This window comes from Primulina tabacum, unplaced genomic scaffold (assembly GCF_025594145.1).
Source record: "Primulina tabacum isolate GXHZ01 unplaced genomic scaffold, ASM2559414v2 Contig446, whole genome shotgun sequence".
Classification (NCBI taxonomy): domain Eukaryota; kingdom Viridiplantae; phylum Streptophyta; class Magnoliopsida; order Lamiales; family Gesneriaceae; genus Primulina; species Primulina tabacum.
In genome coordinates, this window is record NW_027459752.1 from 56,790 (window position 1) to 69,381 (window position 12,592).

The window sequence follows — 12,592 nt, forward strand, 5'->3', positions numbered from 1 at the left end:
TTTTATCCATATTTACATAAACGGTCGCGACACGAGGACTTCCAAGGAAGGTCAACCATCCTAGCTCGGCAATCGCGCCAGAACGCTTAACTTCATGGTTAGGATTGGACGAGTGCAGTGCCGCGTGTTGTCCATCGCCGCTTGCTCCACACGTACTCGAAGGATATAAGAATAAACATCCTACTCAATGTTGGGTTCGATCATACCAGCACTAATGCACCGTATCCCATCAAAACTCCGAAGTTAATCGTGCTTGGGCAAGAACAGTACTAGGATGGGTGACTCCCTGGGAAGTTCTCGTGTTGCACCATTTTTCGTGTTTTTCTATTTTTGATTACTTGTTGACAGAAGACTTTCGGCTCAAATCATCTGAATCCCGATCAGGACCAGAGAAGACATGTCAAAATCAACGTAGCTCGGGCACTGCTGGATTTGGACAAAATTGTAGGCTAATTTGAGTGTAAACGGGCAAACGAAAGAGACTCATTACTCCGCAATGAGCTGGCGAGATTTTAGCCGAATTTCTTCTCTAAGACCCTCTAATTTGCGATTTTTCGCTTCTGTTAAGCTTCCGTTTCCTCGAGAAATCCGCTTAGGAAGTCCGAAATTCGATTCCGGTTCCATTTTATCGTATCCCAAGCATAATACTAGCCTTACATTTGCTATTTTCTTCTTCTTTTTTTTTTTATTTTCTGAGAACATTTAGCGATTTTTGTTATCGTTAGCCGGTTCTGTGCGGAAGGGTATGACGCAGATTACTCTGGAGACGGTTAACTCATTCAAAACAATTATTTCGACTGTTTTATCCATAATTTACGTAAACGGTCGCGACACGAGGTCTTCCCAGGGAGGTCACCCATCCTAGCTCTGTCATCGCGCCATAGCGATTACCTTCATGGTTCTGATTGGGCGAGAGCAGTGCCAAGTGTTGTCCATCGCCCCCCGCTCCACACGTACTCGAGAGATATAAGAATAAACATCCCACTCAATGTCGGGTGCGATCATACCAGCACTAATGCACTGGATCCCATCAGAACTCCGAAGTTAAGCGTGCTTGGGCGAGAGCAGTACTAGGATGTGTGACCCCCTGGGAAGTTGTCGTGTTGCATACCTTTTCGTGTTTTTATATTTTTGATTACTTGTTGACAGACGATTTTCGGCTCAAATCATCTGAATCTCGATCGGGACCAGATAAGACGTGAAATCAACGTAGCTCAGGAACTGCAGGATTTGGACAAAATTGTAGCCTAATTTGATTGTAAACGGGCAAACGAACGAGACTCATTAATCCGCAATGAGCTGGAGAGATTTTAGCCAAATTCCTTCTCTAAGACCCTCTAATTTGCGATTTTTCGCTTCTGTTAAGCTTCCGTTTCCTCGAGAAATCCACTTAGGTTGTCCGAAATTCGATTCCGGTTCCATTTTATCGTATCCCAGGCATAATAATAGCTTTACATTTGCTATTTTCTTCTTCTTATTTTTTTCTATTTTCTGGGAACATTTAGCGATTTTTGTTGTCGTGAGCCGGTGCTGTGCGGAAGGGTATGACGCAGATTACTCCGGAGACGGTTAACTAATTAAAAACAATTATTTCGACTGTTTTAACCATAATTTACGTAAACGGTCGCGACACGAGGACTTCCCAGGGAGGTCACCCATCCTAGCTCTGCCATCGCGCCAGAACGCTTAACTTCATGGTTCTGATTGGGCGAGAGCAGTGCCGCGTGTTGTCCATTCACGCCCGCTCCACACGTACTCGAGTGATATAAGAATAAACATCAAACTCAATGTCGGGTGCGATCATACCTGCACTAACGCACCGGAACCCATCAGAACTCCGAAGTTAAGCGTGCTTGGGAGAGAGCAGTAATAGGATGGGTGAACCCCTTGGGAAGTCCTCGTGTTGCATCCCTTTTCGTGTTTTTATATTTTTTATTACTTGTAGAAAGACAATTTTCGGCTCAAATCATCTGAATCTCGATCGAGACCAGATAAGACGTGAAATCAACGTACCTCGGGCACTGCCGGATTTGGACAAAATTGTAGCCTAATTTGATTGTAAACTGGCAAACGAACGAGACTCATTAATCCGCAATGAGCGGGAGAGATTTTAGCCGAATTCCTTCTCTAAGACCCTCTAATTTGCGATTTTCCGCTTCTGTTAAGCTTCTGTTTCCTCGAGAAATCCGCTTAGAAAGTCCGAAATTCAGTTTCGGTTTCCTTGTATCGTATCCCAGGCATAATAATAGCTTTACATTCGCTATTTTCTTATTCTTATTTTTTTCTATTTTCTGGAAACATCTAAAGATTTTTGTTGTTGTGAGTCGGTTCTGTGCGGAATGGTATGACGCAGATTACACCGGAGACAGTTAACACATTAAAAACAATTATTTCGACTGTTTTAGCCATAATTTACGTAAACGGTCGCGACACGAGGACTTTCCTGTGAGGTCACCCATCCTAGCTCTTCAATCGCGTCAGAACGCTTAACTTCATTGTTCTGTTTGGGCGAGAGCTGTGACGCGTGTTGTCCATCGCCGCCCGCTCCACACGTACTAGAGGGATATAGGAAATAACATCCCACTCAAAGTCGGGTGCGATTATACCAGCAATAATACACCGGATCCCATCAGAACTCCGAAGTTATGCCGTGCTTGGGCGAGAGCAGTACTTGGATGGGTGACTCCCTGGGAAGTCCTCGTGTTGCACCCCTTTTCGTGTTTTTCTATTTTTGATTGCTTGTTGACAGAAGATTTTCGGCTCAAATCATCCAACTCTCGATCAGGACCAGAGAATACATGTGAAATCAACGTAGCTCGGGCACTGCCGGATTTGGTCAAAATTGTAGGCTTATTTGATTGCAAACGGGCAAACGAACGAGACACATTAATCCGCAATGAGCTGGCGAGATTTTAGCCGAATTCCGTCTCTAAGACCCTCTAATTTGCGATTTTCCGTTTCTGTTAAGCTTCTGTTTCCTCGAAAAATCCGCTTAGTAAGGCCGAAATTCGATTCCGGTTTCATTTTATCGTATCCCAGACATAATAATAGCTTTACATTAGCTATTTTCTTATTCTTATTTTTTTCTATTTTCTGGAAACATTTAGCGATTTTTGTTGTCGTGAGCCGTTTCTGTGCGGAAGAGTATGACGCAGATTACTCCGGAAACGGTTAACTCATTAAAAACAATTATTTCAACTGTTTTAGCCATTATTTACGTAAACGGTCGCGACACGAGGACTTTCCAGGGAGGTCACCCATCCTAGCTCTGCCATCGCGCCAGAACCCTTAACTTCATTGTTCTGATTGGGCGAGAAAAGTGCCGCGTGTTGTCCATCGCCGCCCGCTCCACACATACTCGAGGGATATAAGAATAAACATCCCACTCAATTTCGGGTGCGATCATACCAGCACTTATACACCGGAACCCATAAGAACTCCAAAGTTAAGCGTGCTTGGGCGAGAGCAGTACTTTGATGGATGACCCCCTGGGAAGTACTCGTGTTGCATCCCTTTTCGTGTTTTTCTATTTTTGATTACTTGTTGACAGACGATTTTCGGCACAAATCATCTGACTATCGATAAGGACTAGAGAAGACATGTGAAATCAACGCAGCTCGGGCACTGCCGGATTTGGACAAAATTGTAGGCTAATTTGATTGTAAACGGGCAAACGAACGAGACTCATTACTCCGCAATGAGCTGGCGAGATTTTAGCCGAATTCCTTCTCTAAGACCCTCTAATTTGCGAGTTTCGCTTCTGTTAAGCTTCCGTTTCCTCGAGAAATCCACTTAGGAAGTCTGAAATTCAATTCCAGTTCCATTTTATCGTATCTCAGGCATAATAATAGCTTTACATTCCCTATTTACTTCTTCTTATTTTTTTCTATTTTCTGGGAACATTTAGCGATTTTTGTTGTCGTGAGTCGGTGCTATGCGGAAGGGTATGACGCAGATTACACCGGAGACGGTTAACTCATTAAAAACCATTATTTCGACTGTTTTAGCCATAATTTACTTAAAAGGTCACGGCACGAGGACTTCCCAGGGACGTCACCCATCCTAGCTCTGCCATCGCGCCAAAACGCTTAACTTCATGGTTCTGATTGGGCGAGAGCAGTGCCGCGTGTTGTCCATCGTCGCCCGCTCCACACGTACTCTAGGATATAAGAATAAACATCCCACTAAATGTCGGGTGCGATCATACTAGCAATAATGCACCGGATTCCACCAGAACTCCGAAGTTAAGCGTGCTTGGGAGAAAGCAGTACTAGGATGGGTGACCCCCTAGGAAGTCCTCGTGTTGTACCCCTTTTCGTGTTTTTCTATTTTGGATTACTTGTTGACAGACGATTTTCGGCTCAAATCCTCCGAATCTCGACCGGGACCAGATAAGACGTGAAATCAACGTAGCTCGAGCACTGCCGTATTTGGACAAAATTGTAGCCTAATTTGATTGTAAACGGGCAAACGAACGAGACTCATTCTTCGCAATGAGCTGGTGAGATTTTTGCCGAATTCCTTCTCTAAAACCCTCTAATTTGCGATTTTCCGATTCTGTTAAGCTTCCGTTTTCTCGAGAAATCCGCTTAGGAAGTCCGAAATTCGCTTCCGGTTTTATTTTATCGTATCCCAGACATAATAATAGCTTTACATTCCCTATTTTTTTATTCTTATTTTTTTTTTCTATTTTCATGGAACATTTAGCGATTTTGTTGTCGTGAGCCGGTTCTGTGCATAAGGGTATGATGCAGATTACTCCGGAGTCGGTTAACTCATTAAAAACAATTATTTTGACTATTTTAGCCATAATTTATGTAAACGGTCGCGACGCGAGGACTTCCCATGGATTTCACCCATCCTAATTCTGCCATCGCGCCAGAAAGCTTAACTTCATGGTTCTTATTGGGCGAGAGCAGTGCCGCGTGTTGTCCATCGTCGCCCGCTCCACACGTACTCCAGGGATATAAGAATAAGCATCCACTCAATGTCGGTTGCGATCATACCAGCACTAATGCACCAGATCCCATCAGAACTCCGAAGTTAAGCTTGCTTCGGCGAGAGCAGTTCTAGGATGAGTGACCCCCTGGGAAGTCCTCGTGTTGCGCCCCTTTTCCTGTTTTTCTATTTTTGATTACTTGTTGACAGACGATTTTCGGTTCAAATCATCTGAATCTCGATCGGGATCAGATAAGACATGTGAAATCGACGTAGCTCGGGCACTGCCGGATTTGGACAAAAATGTAGCCTAATTTGATTGTAAATGGGTAAACGAACGAGACTCATTACTCCGCAATGTGCTGGCGAGATTTTAGCTGATCTTCTTCTCTAAGACCCTCAAATTTACGATTTTCCGCTTCAGTTAAGCTTCCGTTACCTCGAGAAATCCGTTTAGGAAGTCCGAAATTCGTTTCCGGTTCCATTTTATCTTATCCCAGGCATAATAATAGTTGGCGAGCTTTTAGCCGAATTTCTTCTCTAAAACCCTTGAATTTGCGATTTTCCGCTTCTGTTAAGCTTTCGTTTCCTCGAGAAATCCGCTTAGGAAGTCTGAAATTCGATTCCGGTTCCATTTTATCTTATATCAGGCATAATAATAACTTTACATTCGCCATTTTTTTCTTCTTATTTTTTTTCTATTTTCTGGGAATATTTAGCGATTTTTGTTGTCGTGAGCCGGTTCTGTGCGGAAGGGTATGACCCAGATTACTCCGGAGACGGTTAACTCATTAAAATCAATTATGTCGACAGTTTTATCCATAATTTACGTAAACGGTCGCGACACGAGAATTTCCAAGGGAGGTCACCCATCCTAGCTCTGCCATCGCGCCAGAACGCTTAACTTCATGGTTCGGATTGGACGAGAGCAGTGCCGCGTGTTGTCCATCGCCGCCCGCTCCACACATACTCAAAGGATATAAGAATAAACATCCACTCAATGTCGGGTGCGATCCTACCAGCACTAATGCACCGGATCCCATCATAACTCCGAAGTTAAGCGTGCTTGGGCGAGAGCTGTACTAGGATAGGTGACCCCCTGGGAAGTCCTCGTGTTGCACCCCTTTTCGTGTTTTTCTATTTTTGATTACTTGTTGACGGACGATTTTGGGCTCAAATCATCTGAATCTCGATCGGGAACAGATAAGACATGTGAAATCAACGTAGCTCGGGCACTGCCGGATTTGGACAAAATTGTAGCCTAATTTGATTGTAAACGGGTAAACGAACGAGTCTCATTACTCCGCAATGAGCTGGCGAGATTTTAGCCGAATTTCTTCTCTAAAACCCTCTAATTTGCGATTTTCCGCTTTTGTTAAGCTTCCGTTTCCTCGAGAAATCCGCTTAGGAAGTCTGAAATTCGATTCCGGTTCCATTTTATCTTATCCCAGGCATAATAATAGCTTTACATTCGCTATTTTTTTCTTCTTATTTTTTTTCTATTTTCTTGGAATACTTAGCGATTTTTGTGATCGTGATCCGGTTCTATGCAGAAGGGTATTACGTAGATTACTCCGGAGACGGTTAACTCATTAAAAACAATTATTTCGACTGTTTTATCCATAATTTATGTAAACGGTCGCGACACGAGTACTTCCCAGGGAGGTTACCCATCCTCGCTCTGCCATCGCGCCAGAACGCTTAACTTCATGGTTCTGATTGGGCGAGAGAAGTGGCGCGTGTTGTCCATCGTCGCTTTCTCCACACGTACGCTTGGGATATAAGAATAAACATCCACTCAATGTCCGGTGCGATCATACCAGCACTAATTCAACGGATCCCATCAGAACTCCGAAGTTAAGCGTGCTTGGGCGAGAGCAGTACTAGGATGGATGACCCCCAAGGAAGTCCTCGTGTTGCACCCCTTTTCGTGTTTTTCTATTTTTGATTACTTGTTGACAGACGATTTTCGGCTCAAATCATCTGAATCTCGATCGGGACCAGATAAGACATGTCAAATCAACGTAGCTCGGGCACTGCCGGATTTGGACAAAATTGTAGCCTAATTTGATTGTAAACGGGCAAACGAACGAGACTCATTACTTCGCAATGAACTGGCGAGATTTTAGCCGAATTTCTTCTCTAAAACCCTCTAACTTGCGATTTTCCGCTTCTGTTAAGCTTCCGTTTCCTCGATAAATCCGCTTAGGAAGTCCGAAATTCGATTCCGGTTCCATTTTATCTTATCCCAGGCATAATAATAGCTTTACATTCGCTATTTTTTTCTTCTTATTTTTTTCTATTTTCTGGGAATACTTAGCGATTTTTGTTGTCGTGAGCCGGTTCAGTGCAGAAGGGTATTACGTAAGTTACTCCGGAGAAGGTTAACTTATTAAAAACAATTATTTCGATTGTTTTATCCATAATTTACTAAACGGTCGCGACACGAGTACTTCCCAGGGAGGTTACCCATCCTAGCTCTGCCATAGCGCCAGAACGCTTAATTTCATGGTTCTGAATAGGCGAGAGCAGTGCCGCGTGTTGTCAATCGTCGCCTTCTCTACACGTACTCTTGGGATATAAGAATAAACATCCCCTCAATGTCCGGTGCGATCATACCAGCACTAATGCACCGGATCGCATCAGAACTCCGAAGTTAAGCGTGCTTGGGCGAGAGCAGTACTAGGATGGATGACCCCCAAGGAAGTCCTCGTGTTGCACCCCTTTTCGTGTTTTTCTATTTTTGATTACTTGTTGACAGAAGATTTTCGGCTCAAATCATCTGAATCTCGATCGGGACCTGATAAGACATGTGAAATCAACGTAGCTCGGGCACTGCCGGATTTGGACAAAATTGTAAACGGGCAAACGAACGAGACTCATTACTCCGCAATGAGCTGGCGAGATTTTAGCCGAATTCTTTCTCTAAGACCCTCTAATTTGCAATTTTCCGCTTCTGTTAAGCTTTCGTTTTCTCGAGAAATCCGCTTAGGAAGTTAGAAATTCGATTTCGGTTCCACTTTATCGTATCCCAAGCATTATAAAAGCTTTACATTCGCTATTTTCTTCTTCTTATTTTTCTCGTATTTTCTGGCAACATTTAGCGATTTTTGTTGTCGTGAGCCGGTTCTGTGCAGAAGGGTATTACGTAGATTACTCCGGAGACGGTTAACTCATTAAAAACAATTATTTCGAATGTTTTATCCATAATTTACGTAAACGGTCGCGACACGAGGACTTTCCAGGGAGGTCACCCATCCTAGCTCTGCCTTCGCGCCAGAACACTTAACTTCATGTTCTGATTGGACGAGAGCAGTGCCGCGTGTTGTCCATCGCCGCCCGCTCCACACATACTCGAAGTATATAAGAATAAACATCCCACTCAATATCGGGTGCGATCATACCAGCACTAATGCACTGGATCCCATCAGAACTCCGAAGTTAAGCGTGCTTGGGCGAGAGCAGTACTAGGATGTGTGACCCCCTGGGAAGTCTTCGTGTTGCACCCCTTTTCGTGTTTTTCTATTTTTGAATACTTGTTGATAGACGATTTTTGGCTCAAATCATCTTAATCTCGATCGTGACCAAATAAGACATGTGAAATCAACGTAGCTCGGGCACTGCCGGATTTGGAAAAAATTGTAGCCTAATTAGATTGTAAACGGGTAAACGAACGAAACTCATTACTCCGCAATGTGTTTGCGATATTTTAGCCAAATTCCTTCTCTAAGACCCTCTAATTTGCGATTTTCCGCCTCTGTTAAGCTTCCGTTTCCTCGAGAAATCCACTTAGGAAGTTCGAAATTCGATTTCGGTTCCACTTTATCGTATCCCAGGCATAATAAAAGCTTTAAATTCGCTATTTTCTTCTTCTTATTTTTTTCCTATTTTCTGGGAACATTTAGCGATTTTTGTTGTCGTGAGCCGGTTCTGTGCGGAAGGGTATTACGTAGATTACTCCGGAGACGGTTAACTCATTAAAAACAATTATGTCGACTGTTTTATCCATAATTTACGTAAACGGTCGCGACACGAGTATTTCCCAGGGAGGTTACCCATCCTAGCTCTGCCATCGCGCCAGAACACTTATCTTCATGGTTTTGATTGGGCGAGAGCAGTGCCGTGTGTTGTCAATCGTCGCCTTCTCCACACGTACTCTTGGGAGATAAGAATAAACATCCACTCAATGTCCGGTGCGATCATACCAGCATTAATTCACCGGATCCCATCAGAACTCCGAAGTTAAGCGTGCTTGGGCGAGAGCAGTACTAGGATGGGTGACCCCCTGGGAAGTCCTCGTGTTGCACCCCTTTTCGTGTTTTTCTATTTTTGATTACTTGTTGACAGACGATTTTCGGCTCAAATCATCTGAATCTCGATCGGGACCTGATAAGACATGTGAAATCAACGTAGCTCGGGCACTGCCGGATTTGCACAAAATTGTAGCCTAATTTGATTGTAAACGGACAAACGAACGAGACTCCTTACTCCGCAATGAGCTGGCGAGATTTTAGCCGAATTCATTCTCTAAGACCCTCTAATTTGCGATTTTCCGCTTCTGTTAAGCTTCCGTTTCCTCGATAAATCCGCTTAGGAAGTCCGAAATTCGATTCCAGTTCCACTTTATCTTATCCCAGGCAAAATAATAGCTTTACATTCGCTATTTTCTTCCTCCTATTTTTTTCCTATTTTCTGGGAACGTTTAGCGATTTTTGTTGTCGTGAGCCGGTTCTGTGCGGAAGGGTATGACGCAGATTACTCCGGAGATGGTTAACTCATTAAAAATAATTATTTCGACTATTTTATCCATAATTTACGTAAACGATCGCGACACGAGGACTTCCCATGGAGGTCACCCATCCTAGCTCTGCCATTGCGCCAGAACGCTTAACTTCATGGTTCTGATTGGGCGAGAGCAGTGCCGCGTGTTGTCCATCGTCGCCTTCTCCACACGTACTCTTGGGATATAAGAATAAACATCCACTCAATGTCCGGTGCGATCATACCAGCACTAATTCACCGGATCCCATCAGAATTCCGAAGTTAAGCGTGCTTGGGCGAGAGCATTACTAGGATGGGTGGCCCCCTGGAAATACCTCGTGTTGCACCCCTTTTCGTGTTTTTCTATTTTTGATTACTTGTTGACAGACTATTTTCGGCTCAAATAATCTGAATCTAAATCGTGACCATATAAGACATGTGAAATCAACGTAGCTCGGGCACTGCGGATTTCGACAAAATTGTAGCCTAATTTGATTGTAAACGGGCAAACGAACGAGGCTCATTACTCCGCAATGAGATGGAGAGATTTTAGCCGAATTTCTTCTCTAAGACCCTCTAATTTGATATTTTCCGCTTCTGTTAAGCTTCCGTTTCCTCGAGAAATCCGCTTAGTAAGTTAGAATTTCGATTTCGGTTCCACTTTATCGTATCCCAGGCATAATAAAAACTTTACATTCGCTATTTTCTTCTTCTTACTTTTTTCCTATTTTCTGGGAACATTTAGCGATTTTTGTTGTCGTGAGCCGGTTCTATGCGGAAGGGTATGAACCAGATTACTCCGGAGACGGTTAACTCATTAAAAACAATTATTTCGAATTTTTTATCCATAATTTACGTAAATAGTCGCGACACGAGGACTTCACAGGGAGGTCACCCATCTTAGCTCTGCCATCGCGTCAGAACGCTTAACTTCGTGGTTCTGATTGGACGAGAGCAGTGCCGCGTGTTGTCCCTCGCCGCCCGCTCCACACATACTCGAAGGATATAAGAATAAACATCCCACTCAATGTCGGGTGCAATCATACCAGCACAAATGCACTGGATCCCATCAGAACTCCGAAGTTAAGCGTGCTTGGGCGAGAGCAGTACTAGGATGTGTGACCCCCTGGGAAGTCTTCGTGTTGCAATCTTTTCGTGTTTTTCTAATTTTGATTACTTGTTGACAGACGATTTTTGGCTCAAATCATCTGAATCTCGATCGCGACCAAATAAGACACGTGAAATCAACGTAGCTCGGGGACTGCCGGATTTGGACAAAATTGTAGCCTAATTAGATTGTAAATGGGCAAACGAACGAGACTCATTACTCCACAATGAGCTGGCAAGATTTTAGCCGAATTCCTTCTCTAAGACTTTCTAATTTGCGATTTTCCGCTTCTGTTAAGCTTCCGTTTCCTCGAGAAATCCGCTTAGCAAGTCCGAAATTCGATTTCGGTTCCACTTTATCGTACCCCAAGCATAATAAAAGCTTTACATTCGCTATTTTCTTCTTCTTATTTTTTTCCTATTTTCTGGAACATTTATCGATTTTTGTTGTCGTGAGCCGGTTCTGTGCGGAAGGATATGACCCAGATTACTCCGGAGACGGTTAACTCATTAAAAACAATTATTTCGAATGTTTTATCCATAATTTACGTAAACGGTCAAGACACGAGCACTTCTTAGGAAGGTCACCCATCCTAGCTCTGCCATCGCGCCAGAACGCTTAACTTCATAGTTCTGATTGGACGAGAGCAGTGCCGCGTGTTGTCCATCGCCGCCCGCTCCACACATACTCGAAAGATATAAGAATAAACATCCCACTTAATGTCGGGTGCGATCATACTAGCACTAATGCACTGGATCCCATCAGAACTCCGAAGTTAAGCGTGCTTCGGCGAGAGCAGTACTAGGATGTGTGACCCCCTGAGAAGTCTTCGTGTTGCACCCCTTTTCGTGTTTTTCTATTTTTGAATACTTGTTGACAGACGATTTTCGGCTCAAATCATCTGAATCTCAATCGTGACCATATAAGACATGTGAAATCAGCCTAGCTCGGGCACTGCCGGATTTGGACAAAATTGTAACCAAATTAGATTGTAAACGGGCAAACGAATGAAACTCATTACTCTGTAATGAGCTTGCGAGATTTTAGCCAAATTCCTTCTCTAAGGCCCTCAAATTTACGATTTTCCATTTCTGTTAAGCTTTTGTTTTCTCGAGAAATCCGCTTAGGAAGTTCGAAATTCGATTTCGGTTCCACTTTATCGTATCTCAGACATAATAAAAGCTTTACATTCGCCATTTTCTTCTTCTTATTTTTTTCCTATTTTCTGGGGACATTTAGCGATTTTTGTTGTCGTCAGCCGGTTCTGTGCGGAAGGGTATGACCCAGATTACTCCGGATACGATTAACTCATTAAAAACAATTATTTAGAATGTTTTATCTATAATTTACGTAAACGATCGCTACACGAGGACTTCCCAGGGAGGTCACCCATCCTAGCTCTGCCATCGCGCCAGAATGCTTAACTTCATGGTTCTGATTGGACGAGAGCAGTGCCGCGTGTTGTCCATCTTCGCCCGCTCCACACATACTCGAATGATATAAGAATAAACATCCCACTCAATGTCGGGTGCGATCATACCAGCACTAATGCACTGGATCCCATTCCGCAATGAGCTTGCGAGATTTTAGCCAAATTCCTTCTCTAAGACCCTCTAATTTGAGATTTTCCGCTTCTATTAAGCTTCCGTTTCCTCGAGAAATCTGCTTAGAAAGTCCGAAACTCGATTTAGGTTCCACTTTATCGTATCCCAGGCATAATAAAAGCTTTACATTCGCTATTTTCTTCTTCTTATTTTTTTCCTATTTTCTGGGAACATTTAACAA

General features: G+C 43.4%; 12 non-coding genes and 3 pseudogenes across 12 annotated transcripts; all 15 read left to right on the plus strand.

Annotated features, from left to right (window-relative positions):
* Positions 1–192: 192 nt before the first annotated feature.
* Positions 193–311, plus strand: LOC142534319 (5S ribosomal RNA; annotated as a pseudogene).
* Positions 312–993: 682 nt separating this feature from the next.
* On the plus strand, positions 994–1,112 carry LOC142534357 (5S ribosomal RNA). The gene has a single exon (XR_012817015.1). It is a non-coding gene; the product is annotated as a 5S ribosomal RNA (ribosomal RNA).
* A 680-nt stretch (positions 1,113–1,792) lies between these two features.
* Positions 1,793–1,912, plus strand: LOC142534295 (5S ribosomal RNA). The gene has a single exon (XR_012816975.1). It is a non-coding gene; the product is annotated as a 5S ribosomal RNA (ribosomal RNA).
* Positions 1,913–2,592: 680 nt separating this feature from the next.
* LOC142534280 (5S ribosomal RNA) lies at positions 2,593–2,712 on the plus strand. Its single transcript, XR_012816961.1, has one exon. It is a non-coding gene; the product is annotated as a 5S ribosomal RNA (ribosomal RNA).
* A 682-nt stretch (positions 2,713–3,394) lies between these two features.
* LOC142534359 (5S ribosomal RNA) lies at positions 3,395–3,513 on the plus strand. The gene has a single exon (XR_012817017.1). It is a non-coding gene; the product is annotated as a 5S ribosomal RNA (ribosomal RNA).
* A 680-nt stretch (positions 3,514–4,193) lies between these two features.
* On the plus strand, positions 4,194–4,312 carry LOC142534310 (5S ribosomal RNA; annotated as a pseudogene).
* Positions 4,313–4,992: 680 nt separating this feature from the next.
* Positions 4,993–5,111, plus strand: LOC142534307 (5S ribosomal RNA; annotated as a pseudogene).
* An 832-nt stretch (positions 5,112–5,943) lies between these two features.
* Positions 5,944–6,062, plus strand: LOC142534362 (5S ribosomal RNA). Its single transcript, XR_012817019.1, has one exon. It is a non-coding gene; the product is annotated as a 5S ribosomal RNA (ribosomal RNA).
* Positions 6,063–6,744: 682 nt separating this feature from the next.
* Positions 6,745–6,863, plus strand: LOC142534269 (5S ribosomal RNA). The gene has a single exon (XR_012816949.1). It is a non-coding gene; the product is annotated as a 5S ribosomal RNA (ribosomal RNA).
* A 680-nt stretch (positions 6,864–7,543) lies between these two features.
* LOC142534349 (5S ribosomal RNA) lies at positions 7,544–7,662 on the plus strand. The gene has a single exon (XR_012817007.1). It is a non-coding gene; the product is annotated as a 5S ribosomal RNA (ribosomal RNA).
* Positions 7,663–8,328: 666 nt separating this feature from the next.
* LOC142534329 (5S ribosomal RNA) lies at positions 8,329–8,447 on the plus strand. Its single transcript, XR_012816987.1, has one exon. It is a non-coding gene; the product is annotated as a 5S ribosomal RNA (ribosomal RNA).
* A 682-nt stretch (positions 8,448–9,129) lies between these two features.
* On the plus strand, positions 9,130–9,248 carry LOC142534281 (5S ribosomal RNA). The gene has a single exon (XR_012816962.1). It is a non-coding gene; the product is annotated as a 5S ribosomal RNA (ribosomal RNA).
* Positions 9,249–9,930: 682 nt separating this feature from the next.
* On the plus strand, positions 9,931–10,049 carry LOC142534278 (5S ribosomal RNA). The gene has a single exon (XR_012816959.1). It is a non-coding gene; the product is annotated as a 5S ribosomal RNA (ribosomal RNA).
* Positions 10,050–10,731: 682 nt separating this feature from the next.
* On the plus strand, positions 10,732–10,850 carry LOC142534361 (5S ribosomal RNA). The gene has a single exon (XR_012817018.1). It is a non-coding gene; the product is annotated as a 5S ribosomal RNA (ribosomal RNA).
* A 681-nt stretch (positions 10,851–11,531) lies between these two features.
* Positions 11,532–11,650, plus strand: LOC142534369 (5S ribosomal RNA). Its single transcript, XR_012817026.1, has one exon. It is a non-coding gene; the product is annotated as a 5S ribosomal RNA (ribosomal RNA).
* The last annotated feature ends 942 nt before the right edge of the window (positions 11,651–12,592 follow it).